Source organism: Zonotrichia albicollis, chromosome 6 (assembly GCF_047830755.1).
Source record: "Zonotrichia albicollis isolate bZonAlb1 chromosome 6, bZonAlb1.hap1, whole genome shotgun sequence".
NCBI lineage: Eukaryota > Metazoa > Chordata > Aves > Passeriformes > Passerellidae > Zonotrichia > Zonotrichia albicollis.
Genome location: NC_133824.1, coordinates 51,619,620 through 51,635,493, shown reverse-complemented (window position 1 = coordinate 51,635,493; position 15,874 = coordinate 51,619,620). Strand labels below are relative to the sequence as shown.

General features: G+C 38.4%; 1 long non-coding RNA gene across 2 annotated transcripts in view; it reads left to right on the top strand.

Moving 5' to 3' along the window:
• LOC106629675 (uncharacterized) overlaps positions 1-15,874 on the top strand; it is a 163,270-nt gene that overhangs the window by 103,221 nt on the left and 44,175 nt on the right. For both annotated transcript variants that reach the window (XR_012580922.1, XR_012580921.1), the window contains exons 3-6: positions 5,643-5,707; positions 7,368-7,573; positions 8,208-8,237; positions 12,171-12,272. This is a non-coding gene — a long non-coding RNA (uncharacterized LOC106629675). The remainder of the gene's footprint in view (positions 1-5,642; positions 5,708-7,367; positions 7,574-8,207; positions 8,238-12,170; positions 12,273-15,874) is intronic.

The window sequence follows — 15,874 nt, the reverse complement described above, 5'->3', positions numbered from 1 at the left end:
GTTCCGCCTATTTTCCACCTATTTTCGTTTTTCTTTTTCCATTTTTTCCTTTTTTACATTTATTTTCATTTATTTTCAATTTTCTTTTTTTTCAATTATTTTCATGAATTTCATTTTTCATTTCCCCACTTTTTTTTGCATTTATTTTCATTTATTTGTATTTATTTATTTTCAATTATTTTTGTTAAGTAAGGGTTGGTTCTGTTCATTTTGCTGTGCTACTCAAACACTCGTGCATTCAGTCCAGTCACCATCAGACGCAGCTGAACACTTTGCCCATGACACAGTCCTGTTGCAGCAGCAGAAGTGATAAATCCAGCAGCATGAGGGATAACCTGCAGCCAGTAAATGCTCCTCAGTGCCTTCTGTGCCCTCCGTGCCCTTTACCTCCCACCCCAGGCTCACAAAGGTGCCCACTCCAGAAAAAAAGAAAATAATGGAGACACACGGGGAAATGTTGCTAAGTGTGCAGATGTAACTCAGCTTTACAATACCCACCTACCCGTACTGAAAATCACCAGGAAATCTTGGATGATTTTTGCTTCTCCCTAGAACAGCAGGGCTTTTTCCTTCGAATAGCTGAAGCTATTTACTCTGTGCTCAGAATGGTTATTTTTCTTGTCTGGGGAAATATTTGACAGATAAATAAAGTTCTGCCTGTCCAGTGGAACAACTCAGGAATAATTTCCACCTGAAAGGTGATCATAAAGCAAACTTCCAAAATTGCCCGTGTGATTATGAGAAGCAGGGGGGAAATTGAGTAATTTGTTGTTTGGGGTTTGGTTTATTTGCAGTTCCATTGTCAGCAGTGAATAAATGCTTCAAAAGCTGAAGGTGTGTGCATCACTTTATGAGCTTTTATGTCAGTAGCTTCAGCTGGCATGAAGCCCAGAACCTTTTCCTGATGTTTTGAAATGACTGTAAAGTGCAGGGAGTGCTAGGATACATTAATATTTATTTATTTATTTATTTATTTGTTCTCTTTCATTCAAATGACTAAGTATCAATTTGTAAAGCAATGTTTCTGACTTGCACATCCAAATCAGTGTATTTAAGGAGATTGGAGAAGCGTGATGTAATTACCTATTATAGTAAGAAAATAAAAAATAAATTACATGATTATGTATTTAGTTTAGATGAACATTCTGCATTGTTAATTATAATGCACAGCACAAGAAAACCTTGAGATTCTTCCTTTTGGTGCTTTGCAACCTACTGTGGGAAATTAGTGGTTGAGATGGGGGAGTTGAAAGTTGAGATGGGGGAGTTGAAAGTTGAGATGGGGGAGTTGAAAGTTGAGATTTGAAGTCCAAAAGCTGAGGTTTGAAATCTGGAAGCCAAGATTTTGAAATTTGAAAGTCGAGGTTTGAAAGTTCAGATTTTGAAAGTTGAAAGTTGAGATTTTGAAAGCTGAGATTTGAAATCTGAAAGCCAAGATTTTGAAATTTGAAAGTCGAGGTTTGAAAGTTCAGATTTTGAAAGCTGAAAGTCGAGATTTTGAAAGTTGAGGTTTGAAATGAGTGCTGTAAGACAATGAAAATGCATTCACCCTCCAGAGTGAAACCAGGTGGATGCAGGCGGAGCAGTAATTCTGTTTTGGGCAGCAGGTGATGGGGACAGTCCCAAAGCAGCCCCATTTCCCCTGGAAGCACAAAGCCTGGCTCCCAGGGGCCCATCCTAAAGCTGGCAATTCCCAAGCTTGATGGGCAGCAGTAGAAAGGTGCTGACAAAAGATTGATTTGACAAGGATTTGCAGTGAATCCATCCCACATGTAGAAGGCAGTAGAAAGTGAGAGACAATTTGCAAGATAAATAGATGGTGACAGCTGCCTTCAAGAGACATGGAAATGACTCAGGAGCCCATGTTCAGACCAGGGGCTATCCTGTGCTATAAACTAAAAACTGCATTCAATGTAAAACCCTTTGGATCAGGCATTTGTGACAGGCTGAAAAAGAGAGCAATGTTTTGGTGGTGAAGCCAAGAAGATTAATTTAGTTCTATGAGTGTAACTTCATTGAAAATGTGCAGGATTTGTCACAATGAGAGACTAAGGGGTTGCATATATGAAATTTGGTGATCTGGGTTTCAACTTCTGCAATATGAGCCAAGAGGAAAGGCTGAGCTTGGAGGGGTTATGCAGAAAGAAACAATTGGATTTGTTCTGGATAAATGATTTTAGAGTGTCTAGGCTGAAGTTGACACCTCTGTTACCATCTCAGGAAAGCAGGTCACTAGTCACTGCTGCAAGTTTCATTGCAGCAGTTTCATTATAGAAACACTTTCCTGAGGTCATATTTAAACAAGTTCAATTTATTTTTATGTATTAATGCCTTTAGCCCCTGCTTAAGTAAATGGTTTGACAGTAGAATCTAAAAATCTGAGGCCTTAGTACATTACTACAGTACTTCCTAAACATTGAAGTGGGAGAAGAAAAATCAGATATCAAATCTGTGCCACTTTGTGTGAGATGTTTTATTTCTGCCTCTATTGCTGTGACTAAAAATACTTATTTATGTCTCATAAGGGCCTAAACTGTGTTTAATTGCTTGTTTAAAATAAGACATTTAAGGGAAATGGATTTTTCAGAGAAATTTCGTGCCTTGGATAGCCTCCTACAGTTGTGCGATCAACTAGTGGTTGCTATGTGCTGGTTTTAGGTGAAGCTTTTGTCCTGTTTTTATCATTTTCAAGAGACAAACCATTTCAGTTCCAGAGGTTGTACAGGCTATGCATTTTTCCACATTGATACAATTAGTTACAAAAATATACTTTTAGAATGAATATTAGTTAAATTAAAAAGACATTTGGGTTTGTTTTAAAATAAAAAATACTTTATTCATGCCCCAGCCTTTTATGTACAATCATTTCCTTCCCTTCTTTTTAGGCAAACTTGCTGGTTTCGATTCGATCCTCCTGTGGTTTGTATTTGCTCTTTTCACTGATGCTCCCTCAGGGCCTAGCACTAAGGCTTTCTATATGTTTATTAAGAATTTAAAGAGGCATTTTGACTCTGAATCACCCATCTGGTGTCCAGACTGAGCCCACTGGCTCTGGGGCTGTCAACATCCTCTGTTTCAGTAGTAAGAGAGTTCATGGATTAGAGTATTTGGGAGCTGTGTGACATGAACAAGCTGAAAAGCAAAATGTGAGTGAAGCATCTTCTTGTGCTTGGCTGAATAACAGAGAGACACAGCTCAGACCCCGAGGTGTTCTCTGGTGACATCAGTAGAGTGACATAAATGTGCAATGTTAAAATTATGTGCAGACTTTGAAAAAAATACCACCATTTGTTCCCCTCTGCTTCCCATTTCACAGAGACAGGGAAATTATTTTCCTGGATATTGCAGAGGAATTTCCAAATTAATCCTTGGGATCTCCTGTTTCATGAACTGCTTTCCTCTTCTTAACTTTGTTTGCTTAACCTCCCTGGCTGCTTTCATCACCTCACCACTTCTGATGGAGGATTTTCCTGAAAGCATTTTGTACAGATAAGTGCCATGGACCATGTTGGCTGCACTTTGCTTGTGTGCTGCAATGATTTGGACAAACTCCAACATGTCAGTCATGAAAAACTTAATTCATTCATCTACTGAAGCTTTTAATAAGAAAATTCTGGTTTTGGTGTGCCTGCTGGATGGATCCCACAGAGATAAATGGAGTTTTTTCCTCTATCATTGATAATATTCTGCAATGGCCTGATATCCCTTATTTTTTGTTGCTGTATTTAGGTAGCTGAAATACAGATCTAAATGGGGTTTTTTTTTTGGTAATTTGGGACACTGACAAGTTTCTTTCTCAGCATATTAACTACAAACCATTCTTTGGGCTTGCATCAAGTAAATGCTGATTTCCTGAACTAGAGATTAAATTTTGACATTAATACTCTGTGCTTTAACCACTGTACAAACGGGCAAAGCACATCTCTCACTTTTACTGATGCTATCACAGTTTGCTATTGGCCCTTGCATTAAGGAAAGACAGTAAATTACTTAAATTTTAATATTTGAGGATGTCCGATTAAACCATAAGGAGCTATATATATATATATCTCCAGTGGTAACTGAATGAAAAGATTTGACTTTGTTTCTGCCATAAATGCGGGTGATATACAGCATAAGTTGTCTTTAAATCTGGGAACACACGATGAGTAAACCAGGTGGTGTCAGTAGTAAATTAATATATTGCTCTGTGCTGGCCATCCTTGAGTGTGAACTCACCTCTAGTTCTCCTTTGTTCTGCACTTGTAATTCTGTAAGGAAAGGAATTGGAAACTCGGGTTTCCAGGCAGTGCAGGTGATGTGAGGTATTTTGTAATGCAAGGCTGTTAAATTGTGCATTATCAGCCAGGTTACAAAAGGTGTACCTGATACCAGAGTCTCAGGAGGAGCTGTGATCATGCAGGTGGAGTTGTTATTGTTGCTGTAATTGTTATAGCATTGGAAATTTGAGAGGGTTTATGCAGGGAGGAGGTGCTGAGGCTGAGTTGTAATTCTGAGAGTCCTCTAGCAGAGGAGTGCTGTGTGGCTTGGAAACTCTGAGAAATCACCATTGACCACCTATTGGTGAAGGATAATTCAGAATATTAACTACAAACCATTCTTTGGGCTTGCATCAAGTAAATGCTGATTTCTTGAGCTATAGATTAAATTCTGGCATAAATACTGTGTGCTTTAATCACTGTTTAAATGGACAGAGCACATTTCTCACTTTTACTTATGTTATCGCAATTTGCTGCTGGCACTTGCATTAAGGAAGTAGCAAGAAGAGAGAAGTAACAATGGAAGTGGAACCCAAACACCTGATGAGCATTTCCCACATTTAGTTTAGAGCCAAAGAATGGGATAAAAATAGTCTGGAATAGGTTAACAAAACATAGAACTATGATGATTTGAACTCCATCTCAGGGGAACACATTTTCAAAGACTATATGTTGAACATACAGAAAAGTGAAAATCCTTCCATTAATTAAGAGACTTCACTTTTCCTTGAAGTTTAGGCTGGTTCCAAGCCCCTCCTAACCAAGGTGGAGTCAACTTTCAACAACATAAAATGATGGGTCTTGTAGGCTGTAATGATGTGGTTTGGACTTGGTTAGGAGGGGCTTGGAACCAGCCTAAACTTCAAGGAAAAGTGGAGTCTCTTAATTAATGGAAGGATTTTTACTTTTCTCTATGTTCAACATATATTCTTTGAAAACATATTCCCCTGAGCTTGAGCTCAAATAGGGAGCCATATGAAAGTTCATGAGGGAAATAAGTTCTGATGGTGAATTTGGTCACTGCTTTTCCAGTAATACAAATGAAGGAATGTAGAGATGAACATAAAGAGGGCAAATGAATTTGGAGAGAAAATTGAGAAGAATATAAAGAAACTCTGCTCTTTATATGAGTGCTGAGGCATTATGATTAAGAAATGAATTTTATTAGTAATGTAATTTTGTCTGTAAGGGTGGAAAATCCATGCAGCTTTCAGGTTTTCCAGTGAATTTGTACTAGTAGACCATATTTGCACTTATGGTGGGAGTTGTGGCCCAAGCATTGAGCCAGGACATGGTACAGGAACATTAACGCAGAAATAAATCACATGAAAGGAAGTAAATATTTCAACATCTACCTTAGTAATTTCTCACTTTTCCTTTCAGCAGGACTATTTTGATCTTTGACCCTAATGTGCAGCCACCATTAGTGCTGCTGTCCAACACAGAAAGTTTGTCCCATGCAAATAAACTGTAAGATGTAATGGAAGGTCATAAATAGAAAAAAAGTCAGATGAGACTGAATATTTTAGTGTGATTGATGAGCTATTTTTTAATAATTCTGATTCTTGTGTGTAAAATTACTGTGCCCTGAAGGGCTTTTCAGATGTTTTGATATCACACATCACCAACTCTGAGCTTGACTTTACAGCTGAAACCCTGGAAATCTTGCTCACCTTCTAGTACCATTCCTTTTGGGTTATAGCTGCGTTGTGCAGGTCAGAGGTGTGACTAGATCTGTAGGGTTTGATGCCCAAGTGAGTGCTGATACCACTCTCTGTGCAGCGCTGGTTATAAGAATGTGACTCTCAATATTTTTATAAGAATGTGACTCTCAATGTTTTTCCCAGCATCCCAGGTAGGTTTTGAAGCCCAGAACAAGCAGTTCTGGGCTCTCACCAGCTGGTTCATTGTATCTGGCTGTCGTGCAGCCAAGGTTTGATGGAACATGGGCAGACTTCTAGGAAAAAAATGGCAACTTCTTCCCTAAATCCTTGTTTGCCAAGTGGCTGATGTGGCTGCCAGCTGAAGCCAACTTCATGTGCTTACATCAAATGCTCTCCATTGATGAAATTATAGAATGAATTGCTGCCTATGAGGCATGAATTTAGCTCCAGATTTTGAATGTGTGAAGTAAACAGGTCCTACTGGCATGAAATCACCCCTAAATTCCCTGCAATTCCTAATTTTGTCCAGGCAGGGTAGTCCTTGAGTAGTGCTTCCTCTCCACACCCACTGGCTGCTCCATGTTGGGTCCTCCTGCACAGAAATATCCATGGTTCAGAGAGCTGGCTCCAGATTTTCAGTTTTACATGGATTTGTCCCTTTTGATACTGTCTTATTCCTTTCCTTGTAAGAACGTGCAGGATGGTCCTCTTGGAATTACACCTTGATGTTTTCAGACAAAGATCCAGGCATGTTTGTCATCACCTTTTGCAAGCATTTGCTTCACTGGGTGTGCCTCAAGGAATAAAACCAGACAATGGTCCAGTGTCACGTTGATATTTTCTGAAAAATCCCTTCACCCAGGATGTTTCTCCTGGGAAACTGAGAAGCCTTAGAGAAAAAGGAAAACAATAATTATCTCATTTGCTTCTCTTGTGTTTTGCTTCTTTGAAAATGTGCTGGAGATTGTTTACCCACAGGTGGTTGTTTCATGTCAATTGTTTTGATTTAATGACCAATCAGGGCCAAGCTGTGTCAGGGCTCTGGAAAGAGTCACAAGTTTTCATTACTATCTTTTTAGCCTTCTGTCTGTGTCCTTTCTGTATTCTTTAGGATAGCTTAATAAAATATAGTATCATAAAATAATGAATTAGCCTTCTGAGAACATGGAGTCACATTCATCATTCCTCCTTGTCACAGGACACCCCACAAATATAATAGTGCAGCCTACACAGGAAAGAAAGCAGCCACATTTTTAATGGATTGGGGTGTTCATCACACCTTTGGCATTCCATCCTCTTCCACAAGTCAAGGGATCATTGAGAGAACATATCACTCTGAAATCCCTCTTGGATAAACAGAAAAAGGGGGAGATAGAGGCAGTGCCCCAGATGTGTTTAAATAAAGCCTAATATGTTCTATTTTTTTTTTTTTTTTAATTGACAGAAAGTCCTTTAGTCCTGATCAGAACCCCAGAAACAGGACAAATTGAAGATCCATTTCATCTCATCACCAGAGGCAGATTTTGATCACCTTGATGTTTCCAGAGTCTGATCTTGGCGTATTGTCTGACCTGGGCAGTGCATTCTGGGGCTCGGGCGAGGGTTGGAATAATCTCTTCAGTTGCACTTGAAAAAAACCCAGCATTTCATGTGAGTATTATGGACTGTTTGTTTTGAGAGTTCTGAGGATTAAACACAGTGCTTAAGCCATGAATGGGCTAAATCAGTCCAGCATAAGTAGCATGAAATAAAAATATGCTTTGCTATTTTAGACCCAGGCTGTCCAGCAGGGATTACTCCCTAACCTGTTGTAATCTTCACAGTGATAAACACACTGCCTTTTTGCAACACAAGGGAGAAAATGACTGAGTATTGACTGAAAATTCTGTCAGAAACTGAATTTTACCATATGTAATTCCTGTTCATCTCTCAATTAAATCATTAGCAGTTAGAAAAAAATCACTAACTCCCATCCACAGAGAATTTTCTGCGCCTGGAACAGGTTAATTAACAGCATCTCTCCAATTCTTAAAGTACTGGGGGCAGAACATTTTTGTCATTCAGCTGGCAGAAAGGAAGGAGAGTTTAGCTGGATATGCTTTCCCGTGAACCTCTTTGTCACACTACACAGTGGTATGACAAATAATGACTATAATGCATGCAATAAAGGGAAATAAATGCAAAAAATAGCATTGTCTCTTTTGCATCCTATTTCCTACCTCATAGTCCTATATTCTGCCATATGAGCATGATGAGAATAACATTTTTTTTCCTTTCTCCTCAGTTTTCCATGGACCTCATTGATTTGCAGTAGGTAATATTTTATTTTTTATAATATTATTATAATAATATTTTATATATAGACAGTATTTTATATCTAGATATATAAAATACATATATGCATAAAAGGTATTTTTCAAGAGGGTGAAGATGTGGAATTCTGTTCCTAAATGGGGCAGTAGCTCCTTTCATTTTGGCAGTGCAGACTAGAATAGAAAAGCTTCCCAGCTTCCTGGGGAGCTCTTTCTCTGTGTTCTCATCATGCTCCCTGAGCTGGCCTGACTACTTGCTTTTAGCTGATCTGAAATTTGCACACTGTCTGATTCAGTGGCTCAATGCATTCCAAAATGGGTCAGAAATCCTTTCTGTGTATTTGTGTCATTTTCTCGTGCTTAGTTTGAGGACACCACCTTGCTGCTTTAGAGAAATATTAAGATGCATTCATTATGGCTGGCAAAGTGCATCAAAGGCCTTCAGTGTAAAGTACCAGAGCTGCTGTTAAAATTACAAACCCAACCGGAGCATAAATGCCAATACTTTCATAGAAAAAAGTACCTCACTTTTCTCTTTTATCCCTTTGGCTTCAGAGGTTTCTTTCTTTTTTCTTTTTTTATTTTTTCCTTCTGAAGTTATAGAGCTTGATTCAGAAATTGTTTAGAATTCCTTCTGCCAAAGGCTAAGCTATAAATAATTCTTCCCTCATTAGCTATTCTGAAGTTTTAGGGTTGGAATGGGTCTATGGAATCTATTTCAAAGGTTTAATAGTTGCAATGGGTCTGTGGAATGTGTTTCAAAGTTGCATATGAAGTTCTTCAGTAAAGAGTGAAAAATGCACATGCACTTGAAAATTCCTAATAAGGCAATGAGTTCTTGAATTACACTTTGAAACCTGGATAATATTATAATTTTAAAACATTTTTTAGTATTTTAATCTACATTCTGAGCATATTATTGAAAATAAGAGAAAAAAATTATTGGGGAAAAATATTTTAAAATGAGCTTTTGAAAGCAAAAGGTTTTTTTGTGTACAAGGGGAGATGGAATTGCAGCAGTTATTGCCCAAAAGATTTTCAGTGTCATATTTTCTGTTTTTCACAAAGAAAGAGAAGGAATGAATTTATGCTGCCTGAGTAGCTAGGCTGCACTTGTCCAACACAGCACCAAGGCCAGAAGTCTTGGGCAGCTGCAGGACTTCCTTTCCCCCTGAATCTTTACCTGAAGTAATTTCTTACCAAAGCCTCTGCTCTGATTTGTGATAGATTATAAAAACTCCCATCTGATATTTGCATCTGCATGGGAGGTGTCCCCATGAAATTTTCAGCTTAACACCAAAACTATACATAATCCTGATGCTAATTTTTGGGGTGATCAATTTTTTTTTTTTTCTTTTCAAGATAAAACAATATTATTTCATAAAACTTCTTTTGCTGTTTGTGGTAGACCTGTCACTTGAATGATGAACTTAAACCAGAAGTATTTCTGCCAAAAGATGATGCTGCACGGCCTGGTGAAAGTGAACATCTGAGTTCAAGCCCATTCTGATTTCAGCTCTTTCCTCTGTAAACACAGACATTTATTCTGATTAAGTCTCATATCTTACTGAGGAGAAAATGAACTTGTAAGAGACCAACTTCAACCCCTGTGGAAACTCAACAATTTTCTTCTTGAATTATGAGGATCTTCCTATTTATTCTTGAAGAAATGTAATACTGCTTTCATCTACAGATATTTTTAGAAGTAATAATTTTGTTCCTCTGTCTTTCATTATTCTGCAATGAGTTGTTTGGGTTTTTTTTTTTTTTTTTTTTTTTACATTTGATAATTTTACAAACTTAACAGGAAAGAATACGTCTGTTTTCATAGCAGTTGCATCATCTTTCAGGGGTAAAATGCCAACTCCAAATCTGTTACTTTTAACCACCTCAGCCAAACAAAATTATGTGTTTTGCTACAGGTAAAGGGGCATTTCCCATTAATGCTGGCTTCAGTACTGTCCTTGAGGAAATGGGCAGTTGCCATGTATTAGAGAGAGCCATGCTCTGCCTCCCACTGCATTAGAAGGCTCTCACCACATATAAAAGATTGCAGCTGCTCTGGCTATTGTCTTCCTATTTATTCTTGAAGGTATGCCTTTGAGAAATTGAAAAGGGGAAAGCAAAACCACAGAAATTATTCCCTCTGGATGGGAGAAAAGATAGATCTATGCATGGCAGAGTAAAGGACAGGAAAAGAAAAAGCAAGAACACAGAAATTTTTCCCCCTGGATGGGACGGCAGAGGAGGGGAAAGGACAGAAGCAGTGGAAAGAGTTTTTGTAGCTTTGGGATTTTCTGGAGAGTGATTTATTGAGCCAGGCTCTCAGACCTGCATTCCAACAGATGCTGTGTTTATTTATAGGTCAGGCACTGCAGACAAGTAATTCATCAGGTGGAGGCAGAAGTCAGAGTGAGCAGTTGACTTTGAGTTCAGGGAAATGAATGCCCTGAGCCACTGCATTGCCTTATGTAGTGATAACTGCAGAGCAAGACCAGGAAAAAACCACTGAACCACTCACTCCTCCCTGTAGCCTGAGGAGGGCAGGGAGAGGGGAGGGATGCTCCTCTGCCCCCTTTCCTGGGCTCCTCTGCATTCACAGCACTCAGCAAATGCCCCTCACTGGGTGCCCTTGCTGGGTCAGCTCAGCTCCAGGGGCAGAGCAGGGAATTCCAGAATTTCTGTGAATTCCAGAAATGACTGGAGCACATCCTCCTGCTCTAACTCACATTTCATTTAGGGGGATGTTCACTTAATGGCAAGCTCACAGTCGTTCTAGCAAAGGGGACCCAAGTGAGGTGTGTGGGAAATCGTTAAGTAGTGCTTCCAAGGTAGTTGTTTGTCCCCTCAGCATCCCTCAGGCACCACACAAACTCTGTGGTTTGCCTGCAGTCTGAGCTCCCCCATCATTTTGGTCTTTCTGGTCTGTTGCTTGGGTTCCTTTCTTTCATGGGCAGCAGAAATCAGGGAGAAAAGGAGTTTTGATAAGTAACTTGTCTTTCCATGGCTTGGGATGTGACTTGCAGGCTCTGCTGCTGTAGAGGCTGCCTTTTAGACATCACCACAGGCACTCAGCTGCTGAGGAAGAGTGAAAACTGTTGGCACCTGGGATACTGAGAATTTTAGACTTTCTGTACTAATAAGCACTAACTCTTAAGAAAATACTGCATTTAACCTGAGGCTGAGAAACTGGCTTCCAAAATTGATAAATTGCACTGGGATTATGGGTGTGGAGTTGGTCAGAAGTGTGTAATATCACAGGGTGAAAAACTTGGAGTTTGGGGTTTTAGAATATAGAAATAAATGTGAAGAAGGAAGGAGGTTATAGGGCCGAGACAGGTTATCCTTCTTTACCTTCTTCTTCCTTCTTCTTCATGGGTTTGGGTAGTATTTTGTAATTAAACAGAGAAGTCTGCATAGTGGACTTTTGAGTGATCAGTTATTGAGCTAAAAGAGAAAATAATTTAAATATCATTTCTTAATTGGATGGCTTAGCCTTTAGAGACCTTCTAACAGGAGATAGTTAGCCATTTTGTGTCCTGCTAATGAAAGACTACAGAACTCACGGCTGGAAAGCCATAACATTAATAAAAACAATAAACACTTAAGTCTAAACGTGAACTATCATCTCAAATACCTCCAATCCCAACCCCAACAGAAGTAGAAAAAACCCCCAAGAACCCACAAAAGCCAAATGGGCAAATACAATGCTGTCTCAAAATGCTTCACCACTCCATTCTGCAATAAGAGCCCACAGAGTATTGGGGTTTATCCTTCAAACCTCAGAATGCCAGATGCTAGGCAGAAATCTGTCTGACATGGAGATGCCAAACCTCTCGATGCTCATTTAGTTTTTCGATCATAATTTGTGTACAACATATCCTATTACTCTGTGTTAATGAAGACTAAATTATATTAATTTGTGCTGCTTGCAGTTGCTTAAGAAGAAAGAATTTATGAATGTAAAGCAGAAGCCTGTCTCTCTGAGCCTCACAATGTGTTAGCTTTGCTACCTTCAACAGGAAAAAGACAGTGTGGTAAGAGAAACTACCTTAAGATTGAAATATTTCCTCTCTCCTCTGCCCACATGTGTGAGTTCTATGTACATGTGTTCATTCTGGGCTGAAAGAAAAATCAGAGTGTGAAATCCTCCTGTGTCTATGGCAGTGCTGACAAAGGTAGTCAGTACCAAGACAAGGAATATTTCTGATGCCTAAGTCTGTATGATGCCACATCACTATGATGCTGATACACAAATATTTAACCTCATCTTAATCTCATCTTTAGGTCTTTGTTTCTGACTGTAATTTTTTGATCAGTTGTGTTGCATGGACAGTGCTTTTTGGTCCAATCACACAGAGTGCATTGATTTTTCTCATCAATCTTTCCTAAAACAAAAAAGATTCCAAATATTGGCTGTAGCCATTTTTATTCCACTACCAGATCACTCCTTGATGTCTTTGCAGATACTTCTGAAAAGTCAGTAGGAATAATAACAATACTTTTTATGATAATAGAAATTACTCAAGAGGAATCTTTCACAAATGATCCGTCTTCAGTAATTATCAGTTATTGAAGTCAGATAATATTTCCATCCATAAGTTTTGAAATAAAAGATGCAAGGCTCAGTTTTAGAAACCAGTATTTTTCTTAATGCTTTTCCTGAGGTTTTTTCTCCTTATATGAAGATTTTTTTTTCCTATCAGATTAAGTGGAACTGACAGCAGCTGTCTTTATTTTATGACTTGTGAATACTAAGTAAGCAACAATTCAAGAGCTGTTAAATAACATTTATATGAAGTCTTTCATCGAAGCACTTTCAAATGCTTTATATTGATCTGCAAACATGGGAATTGAGCATTGCTGTACAAGGGAAAGCCAAACCAGAATATTAAAAAAATATAATATAAAAATAATATAGAATATAAAGATAAAAATATGAAAATAAAGAATATAAAATAACATGAAAATAAAAATATAAAAATAATGTAAATAATAAGTATATATATACTCATATATATAAGTAATATATATACTTATATATATAAGTAATATAAATAATATAAAGTAAATATAAAGAATATAAAAATACACAGAATATAAAAAAAATTTGACTTCTTCTCCAGGTTCAGTGCCAAATGCAGATATATAAAATAGAAAGAATAATATAAAAATATGAAGATAAATTAAAAAAAATGAAAATAAAGAATATAAAATAATATAAATTATATAAAGTAAATGTAAAGAATATAAAAAAATTCAACTTCTTCTCCAGGCTCAGTGCCAAATGCAGATATATAAAATACAAAGAATAATATAAAAATATGAAGATAAATAAAAAAAATGAAAATAAAGAATATAAAATAATATAAATAATATAAAGTAAATATAAAGAATATAAAACTATAAAGAATATAAATAAAAAAACTTCTTCTCCGGGTTCAGTGTCAAATGCAGCTAAAGATATCTATCAGTCTGCATCAGTTTTGTCTTATTAAACCGCATTTTTCCTGTGTTGTTTTCTAAGCTGCTCAGTAAAGAAGTAGATTCAATGAGTAAAGTTTGGGTTGTGTGGAAGCTGCTCTCTCCTGCCTCATCAAGCATAAATGCAATTGGCAGGAAGAAGACAGTAAATATTTACCCATGATTTAATGACACGATCATGTGATGTTACAATCAGATGTTGCTTCCGGCCACTCCCTGATGCTGTGGTGTAAACCACCCACATGGAGGTTTGTGCTTCTCCCTGTCCCTCCACCATCACTGCCTCTCTCATGTGTCACAGCCAGCATGGCCCTTATGGCTGCTGGAAACTTTTGTGTATGCAAAAATTGATCTGCCATTTCAAAAATCATCCCCTCATTAGGGCATTTATCATCCTAAAACCTTCCTTTATCATCCTAAAACCCTCTAAAACATGGTTGTAGGTGAGTTGATGAATAGTGTGCTTACTTGGTGCTTGAAAAGGTCCATAGAGCATGTTTTATCTTGGTTTTATCTTATGAGAACAGAGCAGGAACAAACCAGTGCATTGAGTTTGACACTCATCTTTTCTGACAAATAATTTGAAACTGCAGGCAATAAATTGTCGTGGTAGGTTTTCTACTCATCATATGTGCATGTGAGAGCCTAAGTACAAAAATTAAAATGTAATCATTAGGCAAAGGAGCCTGATTTGAATAACCATCTAGGCAAAAAATTATAATCCTTAAAAATCCTTTCTCATTTAATTTGTTTTCAGAGTTTCCTTTCAGTTTGTGTTAGGCATCTAACTGTGAAACAGGAATGTGCCTGGTTTTAATTTTCCTACAACTTTCTGATGAAGATTCACTAACTGCAGAATAAAAGGACTTTCCAGTGAACACCGGTGCTATTTTAACAAAAACTGCTGGAAAACAGTGTTTGCTGCATTTGGAAGAGCTGCTGAGGGCCAGTCACTGAGATAGCCATGGAAATCTTGGTAGCCACTTGTGCCTTGAATAAACAGCAGCACCAAGACTGAAGGGCACAGTTGCTTCCTGAGGTGATCATAAGACTCCAGGGCTGTCAGACAGACACACAGATCTCTGTGCTTCCCCAGAGAGTGATCCATCACACCCCCCACTGTAACCTTCCCACTCAGCACCTGTAGGAACAGCATGTCACCAGAACACTGCACAAACTGCAGAGGGTTACCAGAGCACTGCAGGGAAAATGCAGCCTAATGCCAGTAACACAAGACCAAGATGCATTTCCTGTCACAATTTACCCAGTTGGTGACATTAGCAGGTTATTAAAATGCTCAACCTCTCGTTATTTTTTGCCTTATGAACAGATCAACACAATTCATGTTTCTTGCCATGGAATACCTACACTTCAGCAGTTGTCTTCAACAGAAGTCTTGCTTTTGTAGGTGGAATACAGCTGTGATGCAGAAGTGATTTCTTGGTGACTGAATGTAATAATGAGCCTTGAAATCATATCTAAACTAGGAAAACATTGAGAGCCTTTGTATGGATAACACTTGATGATTAATTCATAGGATGGAAATGAAGGTGCAAAGATAGAAGGTTACCTCATTAAAAAATGAGAGCCAAAAGGCCCAAATGAGTAGTACTGCTTCTAAAATTGTAACTCATTAATCTTGACTCTGCCAGGAAACATGCTCTGGTTATTGTATGATATTTCCCATGGACCTATTCAGGTAAACAGTCACTGTAGCTCAGGGAGTTGTGCTCGATTGCAGAAAATGTGGGGCTGTTTATGGAGAAAGTAAAAGAATGGGCAGTAAGTTGTCACCTGCACTCTGCTGCAGGATGAGAACTGACCCACCTAGCACGGTGTTTCCTATCAGAATATTTGTATTTGTGATGCCTTGTGCAGGCTGCACTAGAGCAGAGGCTGGACAGAGCTGCAGAATCAAGCAGGGATTGATTCAAAGCATCTCCTCCATGGATCCACCTTGGGCAGCACCAGAGCCCAGCCAGGGCTGCACCCAAGATGAACCAAAATGGCCCCAAAATGCAGGAGCGCTCCCGGGCTCTCTCCCTGGGATCAGTTCTGCTCCATTTGCACCTTGCAGTTCATTGTCCCATTCCAGCTTTAGCCCAGGCACTCCCACCCTGCTTGTTTTTCTCTCTGCAGCCCACGGGGTTTGTGC